This window comes from Emydura macquarii, unplaced genomic scaffold (assembly GCF_026122565.2).
Source record: "Emydura macquarii macquarii isolate MOO-44397 ecotype Brisbane River unplaced genomic scaffold, CSIRO-AGI_Emac_v2 contig_3294, whole genome shotgun sequence".
Lineage (NCBI taxonomy): Eukaryota > Metazoa > Chordata > Testudines > Chelidae > Emydura > Emydura macquarii.
The window spans coordinates 1-8,295 of NW_027133431.1; the positions used below are offsets into that span (position 1 = coordinate 1).

General features: G+C 37.0%; 1 pseudogene; it reads right to left on the reverse strand.

Moving 5' to 3' along the window:
• Nucleotides 1–238: 238 nt before the first annotated feature.
• Nucleotides 239–6,687, reverse strand: LOC137143028 (deleted in malignant brain tumors 1 protein-like; annotated as a pseudogene).
• Nucleotides 6,688–8,295: the final 1,608 nt, after the last annotated feature.

The following is an 8,295-nucleotide window of genomic DNA, read 5'->3' on the forward strand; positions in this document are numbered from 1 at the left end:
CTGGTTAGGCTTCTCCGAGCTCTCTATGTTATTTGGATGTGGGATTTAACCTCTGGCCCATCTCTAGCCCGAATTTACCAGAACTCAGCGTGTACCCTCTTTACAGAAAGTTTTTCATACTTTCTCCTTGAAGCGTGAATTATGTATAAAAATTAGTTAGCGCAAATGCTAGAAACCAAATCATTGGTTACATGCCTTGAGATGAAACTGTCTGCCAGATGCTCGTGCCTTTAGTGTCTCACATTATCTGGTATGGAACCTCTTTCTTCAGTTTACTTTTCAAAAGAAACCCAACAACAGTAAAAACAAATAACTGCAAGCACGACAGCCATAACAATAAACGGAGTATGGAAAGGATCAGCAGTAGCAGTAAGTGAGCCATGCAGCATCTGTGACTTCTCGATGTTCAGAATACTCCAGATCTGTGAGTTAAGAGAATGAGATTGTTACGTTTATTTCACTGCTCAGTTATTGCCAAAGACAAGAGAACTTGAACTAAAAAGTTACACTCTAGATCCGTCAGGAAATAAAATCAATTTCACTCTATTCCATACATGATATTCCAGAAACATCAATCCATCTTTATATTAGTAAAGATCATTACATGATCTTAACCTACAGCAGCCATATTTTAGGTTCAATATGAAAAAATCATAACTAGCGGAAGAGTTAGGGAATGGAACCATTTATCAAGGAAGATTGAGGGTTCACTTTACTGGAGATATTAAGGACTAGACATGACAACCACACTGCTTGAACAGTTTGGGGATTATTAAATCAAAGAAGATTAAATCAATGAAGATGCATTTAATCTTTCTTCCTGCAGAACAGATTCAGTTAGTATTTTTGAGATGTACAGATTAAAATGATGGATTTGAAATGTGCTAAGTAAGGAACTAATTTGTAGGTGCTATTTGTCAATAAACAAGTCTCTGATGTTTATTATGGAACTGTTGATAAACCAGTAAAAGCATGCTTCAGTGCTAGAAATTGGAAGTAACCTGACATGCAAAGATTTTGTGAAATGAAATGAAAAGAACCTTATACTAAACACAAGAGAAGGTTATTTAAATTTACCAGCGTTCCTGTTCTCAGGGCCATCTTTCCGGAAGCTGAATTGGCCCAACAACAACATCCACTTTTTCTTGGTAAGAGCTTGTATCTCTTTTAGACCTGGCTATGCAGCCCTGGTAGCATCGGGAAGAATAATCATATACCCTGCACACCACCATTTTAAACTGCAGGTAAACTGACGAATGTTTGTTAATAAACTTTAAGGCATTCAATTTGAACCGTATGGTGGAGCTGTAGGGTGAATAGTATGTACCGTAGAAAGGATCTCGCACACACCTAAGGTAAATAAATAAAATACAATGAGTCTTCATGCCTACACACAAAAATAAATCACTGGCATCAATGTCCTAATGTGCAAAGACTAAAGTAAAAAAACAACAACAATGCACTGACAACAGAAAGGGAGAAAACTGTGGAATTGAACTAAGAGCAGAAAATGAAAGATTAAAATAGTGGCAGTGACTTGTCTGAAAACAAAATATACAATATGGAAAATCCCTAAATCAGCAATGTATTTACATGCATGCTTAACTCTAAGACCTTCAGTAGTTTTACTGAACTCACATGCTTAAATTTAAGCCTGCATAGGGCTTTGCAAGTTCTGGGCCCAGGACTGAGAAGTTGCTAAGAGACCACCTGGATGTGTCCTGGCAACTAATCTGTGAAAAGAACCCAGAACCGCTTTATATCTTGCAAGCAGCAAGAAAGTCAATGTTTCCAATTAACCCAGTCTCTAGTAAATCAGCCGCATAGGTGCATCACAGAACAAGACTTTATTAAGTTTCACTTTCCTATCAGTGTTGACTAGCCTGAATAAGTGCCAGAAATTCCATGCTAATGCATTCTGCTTCAGTTTAACCACCAGGCCTAAGGAACACAATTTATCTGTTACCACACAGCTATTATTTCAGAATAAGCTGTAGAGGTCTCATATCCTCAGTGTATTTCACGCATATTTTAATAAATTAATTCTCATAATTAAGATCACAAGGTATTAAACTATTCTTATAATAATCTCAGTTTATACTGTATAATGTTACTATGTTGTTTTATATTCATGCCAACACTTCTGTCACCTATAGATGATTAAGATATGTTTGAATGAAGATAAGGAAATGTATTTTTCTTGGATTTATATCAATATCTGGTTTTACAACAATGAGAGAGCCAAATCTTTTATGATTTTATCAGATCGATTGTAAAAGGGCTGTTTTGAATATTTAATTTTCATCTCCTGCAATAGATAGGGTATTTTAAACCATCATGCAGGTATTTTTAAATTTAACTTCTGTGTGTCCTGCAGCTCTAATGCTACCCTTGGCTTGAATTATTTTGAAATTTCACTTCCTATTCCCCATTATTTATATACAATTAGGTTTGCACCAACAAATGAATGAGTCATATATTCATTGACAATGGGACCTGCTCCTGAAAGACTTGTGCTTTCATACCCAGAAAGGTGTAGAGTCTAACGATGAAGAAGGCTACTGAAATTCTGGTAGGAAAAGCATAGGAACATAGAAATTGCCATACTGGGTAAGATCAGTAATCTATTGTTTTCTCACCAGATCTAAGAATCTATCTTATTTTCTGTAATTCTTTTATCTTACTTTTCCACAAGAAATGGTTGAAGGCAGGGGTTCTCAAACTTTTTTTGCTAGGACCTCATTTGAAAATATTTCAGGCTGTGACAACCCACACAAAAGTGATGACCACCCCCATGCCATGCCACCCTTAATGGCAAGCGGGGGACTGAGAGCTCGTGACACCCTCCCCCATAATAACCTCACAACCCACCGAGGAGCCACAACCCACAGTTTGAGAACCCTGGGTTTAAGCTGAGCCAGACGAACAATTCTGGGTCATCTGAGTGATATTAAAATTCTTACGTGTCACTTGCAAAACACAGAATAAGCATGAAAAGAAATTGAGATTTTTTAAAAAAGATACAAGAGAACTAGGATTGCAAAAAAGAATGAACATTTTTCTAAAAAAAAATAGAGCAGAATATTTTAAAAACACACAGTTCAATTCTATAGACAAGCTATTTGGGGCTGAATTCAATCCTGATGCAGGCAGGTGAAAATCCACGGATATCAGTGGAGGTTGGAGTTACACCTGCTTCCATCACAATTGAGTTTACCACTTTAGTTACTATTTTATATCCTTGAGTGGAATCACAGATCCATTGTAAACCATTGCTGAGAAAGTCCTTACCCACTCTTGATAATATCATAGGTTATTCTCGTAAAATCATTGGGATCAGGTGATGCAACACACGTATCCAAAAACAACACCAGATTTGGGTCAGAGCTGTGAATTGAAGCTTGAAGAAATAAATTCTGGTTCAAGTCAACGTAGTATGGTGAGTCATACACTGGCCGTGAGAAGGATGGTGATTCGTAAAATGAAATGTTCACGTTGTATCTGCTATACTGAGTTTCATTCACCTCAGTAACATCCTCAGCAACATACATTATTTCTATCCATGTGTTTTGGAGCATTTTGCAGTTGATATGCAAATGAAGATCTTTCTGCCTTTTTTTGATTATGTAACCAGAAGAGATTGCTTTGATCAAGTTGGAATAGATGATAGTGTTGTTGTTTCCCTGTTTGACACATTAAATACAGAATTATCTCATGTAGTCACAGTTTTGCCTAAGGTCACTATTACCATTATGCTTAATAAACTTTTTATGCACCCATAGACTAATATGCACTTAAAAAACGTTGCTTCCACACTTCTGAAAAGAAATGTGAGTTAGGTCATTTCTACTCAACACATTTTAAACAGCTTTGTTGGCTTTATGATATGGTGATTACATTTAGATATGTGAAAAATATTTTCTTTGAACCAAACACAGCCAAGTTAGTTAACATTCGTTCAAAGCTTTGAACCTGTAATGCACAAAGGTCTGGATTCAGCAAGGTTCTTAAACAGACTCTAATCTAAGCACTATTGAAGTGAATGCTTTGTACTGGATATGTTTAAGTACCTTGCTGAACTGGGACCTTTGCTAGTTCCTGTGTAAGTGGCGTACATGGGGCTTGTATAAGTGCCAAGGATTTTGACTATTCGTGAACATCAGCTCATTCTGAAAAAAGTCTGAGCATGGGTTGAGGTTGTTCATGTATCTCCCCCTCCTCCCAATATTCCCCATTATGTCAATCTACAATAAGGGAGGAGTTCCCTGCAGGCAAGGGAAGGATAGGTGGGAGTGTTCAGTGAATCTGGTTCACTTGTAACTCCTCTGAATTGCAGTGCAGGTTTCTCTTCATGATGTTTTTCAAAAATGAATTTTGCAATTCGCACAGACCTACTTACACAGGCTGTTGAATAATTAACTTCCTACCTCTCGTCTTGTGCCACAGCCATTGTATGGTATGTTGAATATAACAGTTCGGTGTAACATTTGGTCTACAATAAGGGTCATTCAAGCTGACATCCCATGCCGTGTAGCCATGTGACTGGAGATAGGCTCTGTTAACAACTGCGTGCATGTATTCTGGCAAGCACAGAAGAGCTAGTGGGTGGATAAAACACATATTATTAGTGCATTTAGGCATACAATAATAATGAAACGTTGCCACCTATAGCTATGCTTCTATCTACTCTGTGTGTAGGTTGGGAGAGGGAAAGGGGTTTATAAGCCACGCCACTTTTTTACTCTTGTGTCTTAAATATTGAATTATGCACTAGGAACCTGTGGTTTAAGCTGTGGATTACTAGTATTAGGAAAATTTGCAAATTATAACTTCTCTTCTTGTGATCAGAATGAGTCATCAGTGGTAAGGATCATATGAATCCCAGTTGCCATAGTAGATGAAATCCCGGAGTCAAGTGAAAGTCCTATTGAAGTTGCTTGGAATTTTGCTTTGAGTAAAACTATGAACCATGTTACCAGGGCCATTAGTAAGCAAATGCACTCAAGGCTTTCAGTACTTCTGGGAGAGAATGATCTAAAACACAATGGGAGGTGAAGACAAAGGGAACAGTAAATTTAAAGAGAAATCAGTGTGTTTGTTAATAGAGATTTATGGGTCAGATTTTGCAGCCTTTAGTTATACTGTTCAGCCAATGGCACTCACCAGTTAAGTGTTGTTCAATATGAGTAAGGGTGGCACAATCAGGGGTTTGCATGTATGATCTTACATAAGCCTTATGGGGTTTGGAGCTACATGTGCAGAGGCTGAATCACATCAAAGTAATAGTCCTTCACTGGGGATTGGATCCTGTAGTCTTTACTTGGGCAAAAGGCACATTGAAAGGAATAGGAGTTTTGCCTGAATGAGTGCTTAAGGATCAGTTTTTGAATGGCTATGAGAGGTGTTCAAGTTCATTTGTGGGCACCTCCGTAGCTGAAGACTTGGACAAATTGCAGAGAATTCAGGGAAGAGCATCAAAAGTGGGAAAGGAAGTGCTGTGAATGATTCTAAATATGAATAATTCTAATACTAAACAAGTACCCGTAAAGTACTAAACAGGCATAGAGCTCATATAGATAACAACTAATGAGCTGGGGGGAGGACATTAAGTTGACTCATGCTATATGAAGAAGGGGGATTGCAATGAGTTTTACCTGCATCAGGAGTAGGATTAGACCCGAAGAGAATGAGCAATTAGGTAGCACAAGGGGCCATAAGTAAGAGTAAAGAGATGATATAAAAGTAAAAATATATTTAGGCTGAATATTAGAGAAAAAGTCTAAAAGTAATTAATGTGATTTATTTTGTTTAAATATAAAACTAACTATTGTCTGCAAGTAGTAGATCACTAATCTCACAATAAGAAAGAGGACAGTGAATGGTTGCTATACTGAAGCGCATGAACAATATTAATCTGGTTATTTAGCAAATAAAATCAGTAAATAGGCTTGTCTCCTGAAAAGCAAAGTTCTGTGTTTAAATGAACTTACTAGTATTCTGGTCTGCAGGAATGGAGAAGTATTCAGCACGAAACCCTCTTTTTGTGATACTCCCGTCACTGTGAAATCGAACTGTCATCAAGTTTGAGGATGATGTATATGTAAGATAGGAACCATAACAAATTTTCCCCCAGTAATGGAGAGGTATAGAGCGGCCCATCATATATCTCAATATAATCATATAGGCATCCACCTCCTTCTGTCCTGGGAATAAACATGAACATTTTGTAAACTATTTTGTAAACTCCTATTTCACGACTCAGCACAAAGCATCACCTAAAATCTCAGATTAAACCCTTCAGACTGCAAGGTGTTCAGGGTGGAGATTTTGCATCTTTTATGGTACCAACCACTTTGATAGGATTGAAGAAACAACAAACAATACTCCGTTCATGCAATTTTAATTTTAAATTTACTGGTTACTTACAATGGTTAATCTCTGTTCAGAAATGTCTTTGAAATGGAGAGGGGGTACAAATTTCAAAAATCCATGATTTTAAACCCATAAATTTCCCAGGAAATTCGTGCCTTACTTACGAGATATCTCTAAACGAAAGTGTTATACGGTAATTGCTCATTGCTTGTATTTCCCACACACAATCTACATTGTTTGGATAATTTCCAGGGTAGAATGGGCTATGAAATGTCCCAGAGGAATATTGAAGGACACCGCCACAAGAATATTTTGCTGCAGAATGAAATGGAGGAAGAAAAAAATACATACGAGTCATTTATATTTACTTTTGCATATATTTGTGTATGATTTATCAGGGAGAGCCAAAACCTACTGAAGTTAAAGAAAGCCTCCCATTACTTCAATGGTGATTAGAAAAGGGCAACATTTTTAGTATACACACGCGCGCGCACACACACACACACACACACACACACACACACACACACTTTTAGAATAATGTGCCAAAATCAAGAAAATGCCAATAAAATCATAAAACTAAATTAATAGCACAATTGAATGGGAGAAGAGAATAAGGAGAGAGAATGGATGAAAAATTAGAAATGGATAAGTAGGTTAGTAAACAGAGAGTTGGGGGAGAAAGATGGCTGGCTGGCTAATCATAACATCAGGGAACACAAATTAGGTACCCATCTCGCAAATAATACATAACTATATTTCTATCCAAGTGTATAATTTATACATCTGATAAAAAGCTAGCTGTCTGCATTTATTACTGTAACACAGACACTTAAAAGAAGTGGAAGAAGAAAACAGAGTTAAAAAATACGAAGGTTACCTCTTTAGGACCCAATCCCATAAACATGCATTCATGTGAATCTCCATGATTGGAGGTCGTTAACAATGGATTAAATGAACATCTGTCAGGGAATGATCTAAGCATTCTTAATCTTGCTTTAGTGCAGAAGGAATAGACTAGATGGACTCTCGAGGTCCGTCCAGCCTTCGATTTTCAATAATAACTCTCCTCTCCTGAATAGTTCCATTTAAATCAATATGACTATTCAAATGAATACTCATGTTGATTCATTATTCTTTTTTTATTTGTATTGCTGTAGCACCGGGAGCCCCAGCTATAGACCATGACTCCTTTGTGCTACATCTTGTACAAAGACAGAACAATAGGAGTGTTTGGAGCACTAGTCCCATAGAAAGGAACCTTAAACTTTCTAATAACTGTTCCTTTTCTGTTACAGAGTGCTTATACATTACACTGAAAGTAACAATATAATTACATTTAACTTAGATCTCGCAGTATCAGGAAAAGACATTTATTAAAATGTTTGACTTTTTTCATTTGTTAGTTGGCTCCTGCAAGAAATTCTTCCTAGGATGTATTTCTTTTGTTAGGAAAAAAGGATATTCAAAATTTGAGCTGGGCAAAAGATCTTTGGCAAACAGTTCATTGTCATTATGAATGACTCTCTGAAGTGCCACTATAAATGACAATGAACAGTCATTTGGACTCTAAATTAGCTGTTACCACTCAAGGAAGAGATCTTGGAGTCATTGTAGTTCTCTGAAAACATTTGCTCAATGTGCAGTGGCAGTGGAAAAACCTAACAGAATGTTAGAATGATTGGGAAGGAGATATAATGAGACAGAAAATATCATACTCCCATAATAAAATCCATGATCTGCCAACACCTTGAATGTCAGAGAACTACAATGACTCCAAGATCTCTTCCTTGAGTGGTAACAGCTAATTTAGACTCCATTATTTTGTATGAATAGCTGGGATGATGTTTTCCAATGTGCACTATCAATTAAAAATTTCATCTGCCATTTTGTTGGCAGTCATCCAGCTTAGTGTGATCCATT